The 16,273-nt window shown below is 38.2% G+C and overlaps 1 long non-coding RNA gene across 1 annotated transcript in view; it reads right to left on the reverse strand.

Moving 5' to 3' along the window:
- Positions 1-337: 337 nt before the first annotated feature.
- Positions 338-16,273, reverse strand: part of LOC123379109 — a 175,545-nt gene continuing 159,609 nt past the window's right edge. The window contains exons 3-4 of the long non-coding RNA XR_006583109.1: positions 2,402-2,486; positions 338-1,974 (exon numbers count right to left, since the gene is read on the reverse strand). This is a non-coding gene — a long non-coding RNA (uncharacterized LOC123379109). The remainder of the gene's footprint in view (positions 1,975-2,401; positions 2,487-16,273) is intronic.

Genomic DNA, 16,273 nt, shown 5'->3' on the forward strand with positions numbered 1-16,273 from the left:
GTGCTAAGAGCGTCACACATATCATCTCATTTAATCTTACAATGACCTTTAAAATGAAACCTCCATTTTACCAAGAAGGAAGCTGAGGCTCAGGGAATAAGTAGTCCAGCAAATCACAGGTAGGCACAAAGCTGAGATCTGAACACAGGCAGTCCAACCCCCTTGAGTCCAACAAGGTAGCTAACTAACTACCTTGCTATGTCTGGTGAAAGTATAAAAAATCCAGATTATAAAATGCACTAAGCATCACAGGGGCTAATACTATATATATATATATATATATATATATATATATATATATATATATATATAACACGTGGGATTATTGTTTCAAAATTTAAAAAAATAACTAGACAAATGGCAAGAGATCCTTGCATGCATGTTCTCACGACGCAGGTCTATCAGATTCTATTTCAGTAAATTCCAACAAAGCTCAGCTGAATTGTTTCACTGAACTTCACTATAACATTTTTACAAACCACAGTTTCTGATCAATGATGCCTTGGCTGTGGAACTGAGCACATGGTAATACTTATCCCTCTATACTTTGAAATCCAGCTCTCTGTTTACCGAGCATAAAGGCAAATGCCAGTTAAACTACTCTTAGTTCCATCTTTCTGATGTTCAAGTGCAGGAACAATTATCTCCATCAATATTTAATGGCCTAATCCTAAACAGACAGAGCCACAGTGTAGGCAATCGTCCTGTTAACATGCTGTTGATTTTCAAGCATAGAGGCAGAAATGGACTATACAGTTACTGAAAATGCACAGCAGTACATTTCCCTAAGGTAAAATTCTCTTCACATTCTCTGGTCTACCTCCATTGATAATAAGGGAATTAGAAACATTTCAGAGTTGTGTTCAGTGGGTTAAGCTTGCTCACTCTTTAAAATTCATGGAGAGAAGGAAGCTTTCCCAGTTTTCCAGTTTTTTGAATAACAAGGTTTGCAACTCCCCTATTCAAACCACGTATCTCATGATCTCGCCGACCTGCAGCTTTATTTTCTTTGGTTTGGGTTTTTTCTTTTTAATTTCATGTTTTAAATAGCGATTATTACATAACAAGAGTCATTGCCTAGATACTTGAAATTCAGACCACTGGGCTTTAATTAGAAATATTTCTATAAAATGTGGGATATGAGTGCCAATATAACACAAATCGTAAGAAATGTTAATGCAAATAATTTTTACAGTTTCAACGTGGATAGAGAGTACTTCAGTTGCCTAAGTAATTTCATTGAGAAGATCAAGTGTTGACTGTATTATTAGTTCTCTTTCTCTTCGTATGCTTATAAAAAGATTGAATACTGGGGTAGAAGGATGTAGGAGGCGAACTGCCATGTAAAACCATTCTTTGGGAAAAAATGATTTAGAGAAAATGTGGGCAGAGAAATCATGTAAAGATTCAAAGAGCAAGAGTAAAAGCAGAAGAAACAAAGGATCTTTATCTGTTTATTAATAGGCTTAAATACATTCCTGGCAGCTGTACTTGAGAATAAAGTCTGTATTATCTTCCCTGTGACTTCAAATTTGACCTTAAAATTTATCTAACCTCCTCTACATCTGATACAATTGGTTTTTAAAACCAACTTCGTTATGATTTTTTTTACTGAATAGAAAATTCCAGCAAGTTTCCCTCTCAAAGGTGATGTACTACTTAGAATACTTTCAAAACACTTCCATTATTCCTTCTCCCTTTTTTGTATTTCATGACCATCCTGATTTTCAAGTGATAAATAAATATCAAATATTTTCTCAATATTAAAGAATAAAGCTCACATACATTTCTCCTAAGCATAAAGTCAAAAAATATCAAATTTGTCAATGTTGTCCAACTGGAGTAAAAGCAAGAAAGTTTCATCAGTTTGGAAATCTGGTGGACTTGGATGGATACGATACTCATGAACACAGATACTTACTTTTTGCAGATTTGAGAGGAAGGGACTTCATGTCTTTATACAGTTCTCTAGTTCTTGTAACAAAAAGTGCAGAACGTCCTTGTTAAGACTACTTCATACTCCTTTGCCAAATACAGTTCTTAAGTACTATGTTTATATAACCATCTGCCATGTTTACATAGCAGAACTCAAAGGCAAAAATCTTTCATTTGTCAGAAGTGTGGCCATGCCCATAAGCCTATCTAGTATATAAATTATTTTGGAGTAAATTAGAATCTTTCTCCATTAATGTTCATTAACTTAAAAGCAGGGTCAGGACTAATGCATAGTGGAGGAGTGGATGATTTTGTCTTTAAAACCTTGTCTCCTTCCCGTTGCCTGCCATCGAGAATCTAGTGACTGCTAACTTCCTGGTATTTTTCATTCTATACCACACCTAGACAATGTTTCTGCCCACCTCCCTCCCTTCATTCATTCAACAAATATTTACTGAGCACGTACCATGTATCATCAGGCAGTGTTCCAGGTAGGCCGTGGAGCTGTCCATGAACCAAAGAGAGATCTCTGGCCCCGTGCAGTTTACATTCTAAGAAAAGAAATAGAAAATAAATAATAAATATAATAAATGCATGAATTATATAGGATGGTAGCAGATAATAAGCCCGGTAAAGAGGATGAGGATTGTAGAGCTGAGAGAGTATAGAGAGAGGACTGTACTTTAAATAGAGACGCCAAGATGGGCCTCATTGAGAAAGCAACTTCTGCGTAAAGAAGTCAGCCATGTGGAAGTATAAAGGAGAGCTTCAAGGAGGAAAAGGCCAATGCCCAAAGGCTCTAAGTTCAGAGTATGCTTGATATGTTGGAAGAACCACAAGGAAGCCACTGTGACTGAAAGAGACTGAACAAGGAGAGGAATAGGGACAGAAGTGAGGTGGGAGGGGGGGGACAGGCTTAAGGGAGGAGCTGGGCATCCTGGTATGCTGGGGGGAAGCTTTGGCTTTTAATCTGTCTTAAGTCCCCTTCCACAAATTCTGTGCTTTGTTAAGATGCAGAGGTGACTAGATTGGTGATGTATTTATTTACTCGTTCATTTAATTATTTATTTATTCATTCATTCAACAATGAATGAATTTATGGAGGGTATAATAGGTAATAGGCCTCATGATAGGCCGCAAGGCTAAAACAGTAGCAAATAGAGACATCATCCCTGTCCTCAGGGGGTTTATGATCTAATGAGAAAGACAGATAGTCATCTGATAATCACAGGAGAAGTGCTGTGAAGACAAATGAAGCCGAGGTGCCCCATGCCACAGGAGTCCGGAATAGGAAAATGTGACTTAGTTATGAAGGTCACGGAAGATTGCCCTGAGAAAAAAGCAATTAAGTGGCAAGTGAAAGATAAATAGGCATTAACTAGGCAGCCTAGAGAAAAGTGCTTAGGGGAATGGCAAGCGGCAGGCAGAAGCAAGGTGATGGTGGGAGACTAAAAGAAGGTAGAGCGGTTGGAGTGTGAGAGCTGGAGAAGTAGAGTGGGGTGAGTCTGAAGAGGTGGGTTTGAATGTACTAGGGCTCAAAGACCATAATAAGCAGTTTGTCTTTATCCTAAGCCCCTTGGGACGCCACTAAAAGATTTTAAGTAAGGTGGTGACCTGATTGGATTTAAGTTTTAAAGATCACTAATCCATATTGAATATGTATTAATGAGTTTATGTGTCTATCCTCTAGGTAATTTGTTTGCATTTTAAAAGGAGCCTTGTAAAGGTAATCCTGAACCCAAGCAGATCCTAGTGGGAATTTTAAAGATTGCAGCAAGCTGATGAGAAAAAACAAGTTGGGTAGGGAAATTATTGAGCAGCCCATCAATTAAGTCAGAGAAGGAAGTCAGATTCTATGTATTAAGCCTGTAAAATATGGCTCTCGTTAAACTATTAAGATGTCAGTGAAGAACAAAACATTGGTTTTGTGTGAATACTAAATCACTTTCATTTCTTTGATAAGCATTTTGAGGCCTAGCAATGTTAAATGACTTTCCCAAGGTCACAGAGAAATTTCATAGCAGATCATCCAGTGTAAATTGCTTCCAAACAAAGGAGAATGGGCAAATTAATTTAACACTCAAACTAGAAGGTGTGGACATCTTAATGACTCCTAACTCTTTTGTTTTTACTTCTAAAACATTATGGAATACTTATGTCCATACAGCCTTAAAAATCCTGCTGTTCTCTGGGCACAGTTCATAAATCCCAGTCAAGAGCCTCATCTGCAATATCTTCCTCACGGTTGTGTATTGAGTCTTCTCAAATTAGTCCTCAGAGGGAAGGCTGTTTGGCTAGTACCTTTCCTCCCAATCGTCAGTTCCCACTATTACCACTGCCACACGTATTAAATGCAGTCAACAAATATTTATAGAACATCAGCTATATAACAGACAGCCTGATAAAATACAAACATTTAAAAAATCTATTTTTCAAAAATTCAGTATAGTGAGGGCAATTGGCAAGTAAATGAATAGCCACAATTACACTGCCGTTGCTCTTGAAAGTTGGACACAGGATGATGTGGAACAAAACAAATGTCACACCTACCCCACCACAGATGGAGGAGGCTTCACAGAAATGACATAAGTGGCCAGTTTTGAGGGATATGTTAAAATCTACCTCTAGATTGAGCAAAATAAGAAGTGTGTTTGTTGTTTCTTTATTTGTTTTAGATTACATGGAATTGACAATACCTTAAATTAATATTACTTAGCTGTCTTCTGGTATGATGTTATCAGCCTATACTGAGGGACCCAGTATGAAACATTAAAGTGACACTCATCACTGTTCATATAGGACCTCAGCCTGAGATTAACATACGGTCCCTTTGCGAAGGCACATCTGGTACCAACGTGAATAGCAATCGAAATTTCTCAGAGCTCCTAGTGGTTTTTTCTCCATTAGGGATCTTGCAAATTGTGTAAGTGAACAAATTTCCTTTTTCCCATTAGAAAACCTGGGGCCAGATTTCAACCTAAATACTTTAGGCTTTATTATTTTTTTTTTTAGTTTATTTATTGATTTCGAGAGAGACAGTGAGCAGGGGAAGGGCAGAGAGAGAAGAAGAGAGAGAGAGAAAAAGAGAATCCCAAGCAGGCCCCATGCCATCAGCCTAGAGCCTGACATGGGGCTCAAACCCACAAACCATAAGATCATGACCTGAGCCACAACCAAGCGTTGGACGCTCAACTGACTGAGCCACCCAGGCCTCCCTATTATTACTTTTATTTATTGCATGAGTCTATGTATTTCAACACATGTGTAGACCATCACAATCAGATCCAAAACAGTTTCATCATCCTCAAAAGAATCACATCCTTCCTCTACAACAACACTGGCAACCTCTGCAGTTCTTGCTATATTTCTCTTCTCTAAACTGTCATATAAATGGATTCAGATAGTAAGTAGGCTTTGAAGACTAGCTTCTTTCACTCAGCATAATATCATTTATGAGACTCATCTCAGTCGCGGTATGTATCAGTAGTGTGTTCCTTTTCGTGGTTCAGTACTATTTCACGGCTTGGGGACACCATAGTTTGTACACTCACCCATTAGAAGGCTTTGGGTTTGTGGTTGTTGTTGTTTGTTTTTTGTTTTTCCAGTTTGTGACAGTAATGTTCAGAACTGCTATCAACACTCATCTATAGACACTATGTCAATAGAAGGTTTCGTTCCTAGAGCTAAAAATCAGGAATTATATTGCTAATTCATATGGTAGGTGTATGTTTCCCTTTATAAGAAACCACCAAACAGTTTTCCAGAGTGGATGTATCATTTTGCATTCCCGCACGCAACGTGTGACAGTTCCATTTGCTTCAGTCCTGTTAGCACTTGGTATTGTCAATATTTTTATTTAAGCCATTCTAACAGATGTGCGGTATTATTTCACTAAGGTTTTAATTTCCTTAGAACTAAGAATATTGTACATCTTTTCACGTATCTATTTTCTTTGGTCACTTTAATTCTATTCAAGTCCACTTTTGCTTTTCCTTCTTTTTTTGTAACCCCCTTTAAATTTATGATATAATCCGGCTTTTTCTCTGCATTATTGAAGAAACTTAATGCACTACTGGTGTAAGACTGGGCATAAATGTGTAAGTTAAATTAAATACAAAATAAGGTCACAAAAATGTAGCATTTCAACACATTCCAATTTAAATTCTTGATTATTTTTGTCTTGTCCTGTATGTGTTTTGTGGTCTAAGAAAGGTATGAAGCATTATAATTCTTTCTTCTTATTTCTGACTCTGATATTTGCTAAGCCCTGGAATAAAATCCAGAAAAAAAAAAAAAACAAAAAACAGTAAATCACTGAAGGCAGACAAAATAATGCTTTCAACAAAGAACCCCACGGAATTGTTCTTTTGAAATGTTATTACAATGTCTTTGTATGTATTTGGCTCTGACAAGTGCATTCTGCAATTCCTATTCTCTGCCAACTCTGGAGAGGGATAGAGCCAAATAACTGTGGGTTTTTTGATCTACTTGTCACCAAAAAGTTTGACAAAAGTCTCTTAAGCATTAGAACTAGAAAAAAAAAACATTTACAACAGGATTAGGAGAAAAAGCATGAAGTTTAACCAAACCGGTTCTACATTAAACCCATGGTTTAGACCAGGCTCATTAAAAGCACGAATCTTGTTGCAAAGCTGGGATTATTTCAAATGACATGATTCATGTTCTGGATAGCTGCCATTACAGTTTTGGTAAAATATGATAGTTACAACTAACTTTTCATTTGAAATTGTGCATGTAAAATGCACAGCTAAAAGCAAAACTCTACAATACTATATCACATAAACAAAAATGCCCCGTCATTATACCCGTAAGAAGTTAGGGCAAGTGCCTTCAAATGAAATGCTCGCCTGCCAAGTCTATGAATCTAAGCCTCTAAAATCAAGAGGACTTAGTAAAGGCTTCAGAGAGATCTGTGTGTATTTTTTTTAAGCTTCTCCAGGGGATTAGCACTATCTGGTCCTTGTAGAGCCAGTGACTTCTTGACCCTATCGGCCTCCCTCTCTCCAAAATGGTTAAAGGTTTACCTTGAGGCCAGTCTGTACTTTGGCAGAATCTCAAAAGTGAGGAGAAGACGTTGCATCTCCTCTTGTTTGCTGAGGTCTGGACTTCTTTAGAAGAGAAGGAAGAGAGTTAGGGACAGTGGAAGGAAATAAGAGAGAAGAGATGGATAGAAGAAAGGAAGAAAGGAAGGAAGGAAGGAAGGAAGGAAGGAAGGAAGGAAGGAAGGAAGGAAGAGGAGAGAAGAGGGTAGAAGGAAGGAAAAAAAATGTTTCTGGAACACAATAAAGCCTCAATAAATATTTGTGAAGTGAATGAATGAATGAATGAATGAATGAATATAAATTTCTTAAAGAAGGTATCACAGAATAACGGATTTAGTTAGTGGATAAATGATAAATACAACATTCTTTCTTGCTAGATAAGGAGTAAACGGTGGCATCGAAGTAAGTACGCAGAAAAAAGACTGCTCCTGAATACAAGGGAAGAGTACTGGAAAAGGACACTAAAGATGTCAAGTAGTTTGGATGATTTTGCCTCGAGCCAGCCCAGTTTGACTTATGTCTATACAAGGATTAATTGTTTGATGTGGTCTAGCATGTTCATAAACACAGGTTTCAAAGGCAGATTTCCTGAGTTGAAATCCTGTCACCAATTACTAACTGTCCTTAATCCTCACCATTTCTGTGCCTCAGATGCCTTATATGGTCAATGAAGATAATAGTGGTACCTATCTAATAGTGTTGCTATGAGGGTCAAGAGTTAAAATTGGAAGAAGCACTCAGTAAGCACAGTGAAGCCTTACTGTATTGGTTCTTATTACTCAACAAGAATAGATAAACAGTGTATCAACCCATTGTCCAGGTTACATGCAGAAAGAGCAAGGATAATCTTTGTCATTGCGGGCCTTCAAAATATTGAATTGATATATTAATAAAAATATTTCCATTGTAATTATTTAATTGGTTTTCCAGGAAAATTAGCCTCCTATCCATTTAAGCACCTCTTCCTTGGTTAGACAGTCTCTTTGTGAGAAGTTACATAGAAGATCCTAGAGCTGCAGGGCTGAGAAATATACAAAGGGTGACATTATTCTTAAGGTATGAAGAGAAGCAATCCTCACAGCCCCTGTTGGTGATCCACAGCTGTTGAAGAAAGCCAACTGTCAAGCATAGGAGTGAGCAACTTGCTGTGTCTCAGGTCTGGAACACAATGGCCAGTTATTTATTGCTGGTAATGCCTCACAGCAGACTAAGAAGACAGCCATTTTCTCTCAGTAAATTGATATTGCTTGCATTCAGGAAAAAACAAATTGCATGTTGTTTGAATTGGAATTTGGCCATAATACCTAAAGTTAATGTTCTTAAGATCACAGAAATTATTGGTGATGATAAGAAAACAAGACCATATTTTTATATTTTAATTTTAATCCAAAGAGAGAAAACCCCAGCAGAGTTGGCAGGAAAAGCAATTGGAAAAGACTCAACTCTTCCAAATATTCGTCAATATAGAAAAGGTTTTGAACACAAGTGATGAGGAAATCCCACAGACTGAGTTGGCATCATTTAAAAAAATAACACAAAAAGTTGAAGAGGTTTAGTCCCTGCAGACTGAGAGGGACTGAACTTCCCGAAGGGGGTCATACTACAGAGTACAGCAAATTCCTGATTCATTACTTACTGACACGTTTTCAGTACAAGGCTGTTCATTTTTAACAAGATCATCCATGAGTCAATCAACAGTACGTACCAAGGGCAAAAGACAAAACTGCCCATTGATTGCTACAAGAGCTTTTGAAAATACCAATTGATCAATAGTGATCATTGGTACGGTGAACCTTCATTCCTCTAGGGATTTGCTTAACTACAGACTTTCTCTGGAGCCAATCTCATAATGCAGCATCCCTTTGGATCTTCAGTAACCTCATTAATGGCTGCCCTGTGCTCCCTGTCTACTTTTAATTTCTTCTAGTAATAGAAAATACTTCATAATGGAAGATTTAATTAACTGAGTTTCCAAAAAGCTATTTACAGTGAACTGGGAACATTAGCTTTAATTTTTATTGTTCAAGAATGAAGATACCCTTTTTACAACAGATTAAATGCAGCAGGAAAACAACATTTTAACCACACTAAAGTGTGGGAACCCACTGGCAAAAGTCAATTGAGCTGCTGAGAAGACAAAGGCTATGACAGTCTGATCCGAGGGGAGAGGCCCTGTTCAAAGCTTCTTATCCTTTCCTTAAGTTTCCCTGAGTAACTCTTAACAGGCCCCATTCATATCTACAAGTGCTTTAACCTGGGTGAGGATCAGTTTTCTACCACCAGGAGCAAAACATTACAGTAAGGTGTGCACAATGGTGAGTCTCTTCTTTTTCTCTGTCCTCACAAAATAGAATCTTACATCTTTTTCAAAAAATACATAAGAAGCTTTTCTAGGCTTGTTAAAGATGTGTCTTTTACAGCTAGGTCCTCTTTTCAAGAAAAGTCATCCCTGGATAGTGTCAAAGACAGGGAAAGAAAAATCAGTGTGACCTTGATAAAAACAAAGAGGTCCTGAGGTCAATCAGCTAAATAATTGTGCAGAAACTTTTTTTCCACGGCATTTATTAACGTATAACCTTTGAGCTTGTCCTGACATAAGCTTACTACACACATAACTTGGTTGACTGTTAGTTACCAGACCAACTAATAGATAACTCAGTCACCCCACACATAATCCCACACATAAACACATATTTGAGCCAGTCGTACGACTTGTTTAAAGTGCGTCTTTAAAACCCTCACAGAAATTAGCTACTGAATATTACACACTAGCCACTTTTCAAAGTATCTTTCACAGTTTTACCTTTTTCTCTCATTTACCAAACAAAATTAGACCACATTACACACTGATACCTCACGAATTGCATCTATTAAATCAGAGCCAATTTGAGTTACAGAGGCATATGTACCCAAAAGCACTAAATGCTCTGTGAAAAAGCAGAAAGGCAGCTTAAAGGTTTGTAGCACCAAGGAACTCTTCATCTGTAAAAGACCTGAGTTCAGTTCTTTGCTTTCTGCCTGAGTAAAACTGACATTCATGGCTATACCATGACTTGCAGCACAAAAACCGGATTGTTGGTTTGCTAAAAAATATGGAAGCTGAACAAATATTGTCACATATTACTAATTCCTGTAAAAGTGGAAATCATGAGTGTTGATCTGTTTCTGACTCCACTACGCACAGACTAGGAACAGAAACTTATCAGTAAGAGCTCTAAATTTATTCTTTAATATAAACAGTATAATTTCCATCTATATTATCCAAAAAAAAAAAAAAAAAGAAAAGACTTGATACAGTTCACAAGAACCAAGCCTCAAAGACAAAGACAAATCCCAAAATCTTTTATTTGGAAAGGTTTAAATATTGTAGCTATTATTGTGTTTGGACCTCTGAAGCAACTGATTTAAGAGTTAACTTTTGTAGGAGTTTACTGCTCCCCCAAATAATTCATTACCAATGGTTATTCTGCCTTCGCAATTAATCAGGTTTGAAAGTGCTTCATTTGGTGCATTTGTATTGTTTAAATAAATCTGGAAACACTAACCCTGTCACGTTCAGGGGTCGAGTGTGGGAATGAATCTGTAGACACAGAGGGTAAAATACTTCAAGGCGTATCCCCAAGAGATTTCCCGCTGGACACTCAGAATTTATTTTCCAAGAGGAGGGTGTCCCCGTGCAAGTGAGCCCTGGGTGTGTTTTAAGGTCTCCTTAACCTGTCTCGGCAAATTGCATAAATCACAGCTATAAAGTCTTCCTATTCAGCATGTTGGGGCTAGAGAAAGCTGACCAGCTTTTGACCTCTTATTCTGGGCCCCAACTGACCCTAACGTAGAAGTTCAAGCGGTCAATTGCAGGTCACTGAGGGCAGTCCCAGAATCTTTGTAATTCCCCCTGGACTGCAAGGTTAAATTTATGCAGCACGGGTATTTCGCCAGGTTCGGGGGACGGGCTGCTTATGGAGTCCACACCTAGATGACCAAAGGAGAAAGGAAAAAAGAAGAGAGGAAGAAAAAACAAACTTTAAGTTGGTGTCCCCCTAACCAGCCCCACTTCAGTGTATACCACGTCGGTCGTTTATCAGTATAATGGATCTACAGACAGCCCTAAACAATTGTCAAACATTCTTTTAAAAGCCATTAGTTTTTCAACTAATATATATCTGTTTTGTGCATTTGTTGAACCCTTCACTTGTCACTGAGAACGGCCTGTTAAGCTAAGCAGAGGCCTGATCAGTTTTCAGTGAGCGCTGAGCCTCAGGGTTCACCTGGGTCAGCCACAAGATTTATGAGACCCGGTGCCAGTATCTGATTGGGACTGTTAGTGCTAAAGAAAGCTGACACTTCCTCCCTTTCCCTCCTCCTCAAGCTCGACACACAAAGTCCAGTGACTTAACTTGTACATTCCCACTGGCTGCCTAAGAGGCAGCAAAATTGATGACCTGTACAGACACCAAAGTGGACATCAATAAAAAAAGATGGATGTGAACGAGTGGAGTGACATGCCTCATTGCTGAGGGGACTGAGGAGGGGAGAGAAAAGGTTAAAAAAACACTAGAAAGTTATTTATATAAGCTTCAAGGACAAGGATTTTGTCACTACTTGCCTAAGGATTTGCTCTTAAAATATTCTTTCCTCTAACTTCTAGCCTTCTCCCGTTGGCGCGCGCGCGCACACACACACACACACACACACACACACACACACACACACACAAAGTCTGGGGACATCTGGTAAGTACTAGATGTTTTTATTTGTTGGCTTAAGTTCAGAAATTTTTATGACTCTTTGTTGGTCATGGTCACAAAAACATGATACCATGATATGGACTGAAAACTCTTCAAACGTGCAAGAAAAATGTAGGGTAACATTTTAAAAAGTAGCCATGATTGACTAAACATTGCCACTGTGCTTCTTAATTAAGAACGATAGTCAGGAGCTGAGCAGATTATATTTTCTAGAACTTAGTAGTTGGGAGTGCCCTGAAATAACATGCTCAATTTGCAGCATCTCCCAAGGAATTTCCCCAAACACTAGGAATTGTACTAACAAAGATAGAATCCATAGACTAGTTTACAAATGGGAAATGAATGAAAGTAACGGATTAGATTTGAGTGTACTGGATGTGTTCTATTTTAAAGTGCTTGTGCCGGGTACCTGGGTGGCTCAGTCACTTGAACATTCGACTCTTGATTTTGGCTCAGGTCACGATTTCAAGGTTGGTGGTGAGATGGAGCCCTGGGCATTGGGCTCTGTGTCGGGTGTGGAGTCTGTTTAGGATTCTTTTTCTCCTGCTCTCTCTCTCTCTCTCTCTCTCTCTCTCTCTCTGCCCCTCTGCCCCCACTAAAAAAAAAAAAAAAAAAAAAAAAAGAAATAAAATTTAAAAAAAATAAAGGAAAGTGCTTGTGAGAAAAATTATTTGGTGACTTAGCTAGCACTCCAAATTAGATCCAAGAAAAGACAAGTAAAACGAATGAAAGAATAATTTTCAGTGTTTCTTCTCATTCTTTCTTGATGTGTTTATTTGCCCTCCAGGATATTTTCTGTATGCTTATGTATTATGTAAATGAGATCTAAATCTAATATGTTACCACGGTGGTTGAGAGTGATTATGTACTCAGCCACAGCAGAAGAAATGGCAGACTCCCTAGATCACAGTGTTTGCATGTTCCATGCTAACTCAGCCTTGATTTTGATGCTTTCTTCAGTAAACATGTTCTGATGGTCTACTATCATACAGCAGAGGAAAACTGCAAAGAATATGAAATTGGCGTTTAATAATTCCTGGTGCTCCTGATGATATTATCTTTTATGTTGAGATTAAACCCCTTATTAGATTCAAAATCAAGAAAGTAAGAATTAATGCTGTCACACTCTCCCTTTTGTGTGCAGAGACTGAGCTTGACATCTTCAGGAAAGGAATTTGAAGTCCTTTCCATTTCAGCAATGCTAAGGTAGGTCAGTTTCACAGTCCACAATCTAACTAACATCTCTTGTGGCTCCTGAGATGGCAATAGAATATGTTTTGTACTACATCACAACAGACCTTGTGACAGAGCGGAGGGAGGAAGTCTCTCTCTCTGATGACTTTGTTTCCTAGCTCAGAACAGCCATCCCACCTAAAATCAAAACCTCTTAATCGAGGGTGTCTGAGAGACCCACACTCTCTTCTGCCCAGTGCCAGACCCTATCTAACTTCCTATGCATTGCCTTATCCAGGATACATACAGCAGCTTTTGAGCATCAAGTTTTACTGCTAAGGAGAGAGTAATATCAGCCAAGTTTGGTTAGTCACCATTCCCGCTCTAAAATAACATGGAGTTTGCCATCCAATAATTGGTCAGAGGAGGCTTTTCCAACCTTGCTACTTTGTCTGATACCAGCTCCATTTTAAAAGTAGGACTAAACCAATCTCTCTAGGTTCTCCACATGAGACTTCACATTTTTGCCCTTAGGATTTTCACAAACTCCTGACATACCACTGGCTTTTCTCCAGGCTCAACAAGCTACCCCTCATTTCTACAAAGAGGGTAAAGTCCCCACAGGGACTTTAATGAGATCAGGAGGAAGGATTTGCATACACAGTCCCAAGCTCAACTTATGACCTAAAATAACTACCAGCAGGAATATGACCTGTACAGACACTGATGACCTATACTTTATAAAATCCCTGATCCAACAGCACGCTAAGAAGGGTTTTAAGAGTTTGGTTGTGAGCTACTTAGTTTTATTTCCATTAATATCAAATGTATTATTGTTTGTCATTATCACCGTTACAGTAATAAACTGCTTTGGATTCTTTCCCCTTTTGATAATGAAGACATGATAGAGTTGTGAGAATAACCTAGCATAGTGCTTGGTATCAAGTCGTTTTTTAAGACATTTTAATTGACCTATGGTCTTCCTCTGGTCTTCTTTGCAGCTAGGCTGTCATCCTCCCAGAGCATGGACTTCCAAGGGATCTTAGCCAAAACACACAGCTCAACATTTTGACTGCAGTTTGACAAGTTAATAAACAAGTCCTGAGTAAAAACCTTCAGTTTCTCCAGAATATCTAAGAAAGCCTCGAGATATCTATCCTGGATCCCAATGGTTCTTCATTTGCATTTAGATGCACAAGTATCATTGGAGACTTCGTCAAAAGATGGTTCAGAAATCATGGTTATGCTCTCTGGGCCCATCACTATATATAAAGTCATTCCAAAGGGTAGACTGGGGATCCGAGAATGTCACTTCTGAGGGGCTCAGTGTCATCTATTTGAGAGAGAATTTGAGGTCCTAGAGGATTAAAAATAACTCTGACTCTTCAATGGTTAATTCTGGATCCTCCATCTGTTGGGACACCTCTGATCTTTTCCTCCTGAACTGACAACATGGATTTCCCATTAGCATCAGGCAGCAATATGCACACATTTCCTTCAGCTGCTCAGGAGTGGAGTCCACTGTGCCATTTGCTCTGGGACCCCTTGACTGAAAAAGTCCCCAGAAGACATCTTTCCGACTCTGTGAGCAATGTCAAAGAATCCTTAAATTCTTAATTCGGGGTCAATAGTGTGTGAGAAGACCATGGAGGCTGAAATGACTGGGTTCTGCTACCCAGATGAGCCTACAAGGTTGTGGTATTGTGGTATCAGGCTCTGAATTCAATCTGATGTCAGGCAGCTCTAGGGGCTGACCTTGGTCTTCTCTGAGCTGGAAATATATGTCAAGGGAAAGTAACTTCTTCTAGTCTCAAAGGATTCTGGGAAGCAACACTCCAGATTTCCTCCAGCTTGAGGCAAATAATTGGCTCTGCCTCATGTGATCTAGAAAAAACAGTTTAAAGTCCTTTTGGTGTCTTGTTATACAATATAAAACTCGCCTAGAATTTGGAATCCTAATGCTATTCTTAAAATTCATGGATTTACCAAAGAATGCATATACCTGGCATATGTAACAAACAGATTAAAAGCATCTTTATAGATAAACACTAAGTTTGCCAATTCTCAGATTGTTTTACTAGTAGTTCTCTTCCTGTGAGGGAAAGAATCATAGTAACTGAATCCAATTACTGCCTCTTTATCTTTTGTTGATTTTTAATGTTATTTTTCAGTTTAAAACATCGTGACAATTATGCATGAAAACTTTTAAAAAGGTACTAAAAATGAAATTAGGGAACCAACAAATGCTGATAGTTTAATGAATCACAACTAAGTGAATTTTCTTGAATTCATTAGTCAGTTTAGATGTCTCAATAAAAAAATGAGTTGTAAAGTTACTATTTTAACCTAACTCTCCATTTTACATGTAACTATAAAGCCACCATACTTCATATTTTCCTGTATGAAGGCAGATCATAAAGTACCAATACCAGATATTCTTTCAGATATTCATAAGATCAACGTGTTCTAGACATCTTATTGATTCATCATATGCACTACACCATTCAGAAGGTCTCTCAGAATTAAAACTGCAAAAAATCCATTGTCAAACTGTCTCCTTAAGAAAATACAGTTTGGTCAGTCTTTAGCCATTGACAAACAGCATTGTCAGGACAGATCAGCAGAGAATGCTTTGGAAGCTTTTTATGTATTAAATATTTGTGTACTTTCCAATCAGGCAAATTTATGCTAAACATCCTCTCAATTTCTAGCGATTAGGCATCGCTGGCATGTAAGAACACCTTGCAGGGACCATGGGGCTAGTGCTTAAAAGGAATGAATCCTTTGTCCTGCTCACACAGCAAGGTAGTCTTTTGCCACAATGATCAAAATTTTTATTTCCACTTAAAATACATCTCAACAAAACAAGCATTTGGTTTAGAATTTTCTTCTTAACCTATTTGAACTTTACTGAGTAAAATATTTATTGAACACAATTACTATTTGGTATGGAAAATATTTTCCAAAAGAGACACAATTTAAGATAGCCTGACTCCTTTTCAAATGGAAATAGAATCTTAGTTATTTTAAAAGAGAGAATACTACTATTGTTTATTATTATAATCATTGATAAAGTGTATTAGAGCGAGAAAACTAGAATTTATGTATGTGTGTATATATATTTAATTTTTTTTTAATGCTTATTTATTTTTGAGACAGAGACAGAACATGAATGGGGGAGGGTCAGAGAGAGAGGGAGACACAGAATCTGAAACAGGCTCCAGGCTCTGAGCTGTCAGCACAGAGCCCGACGCGGGGCTCGAACTCACAGACTGCGAGATCGTGACCTGAGCCGAAGTCGGACGCTTAACCGACTGAGCCACCCAGGCGCCCCTATATATTTAATTTTGAAAGGAG

This window comes from Felis catus, chromosome A1 (assembly GCF_018350175.1).
Source record: "Felis catus isolate Fca126 chromosome A1, F.catus_Fca126_mat1.0, whole genome shotgun sequence".
In the NCBI taxonomy this organism is placed as follows: domain Eukaryota; kingdom Metazoa; phylum Chordata; class Mammalia; order Carnivora; family Felidae; genus Felis; species Felis catus.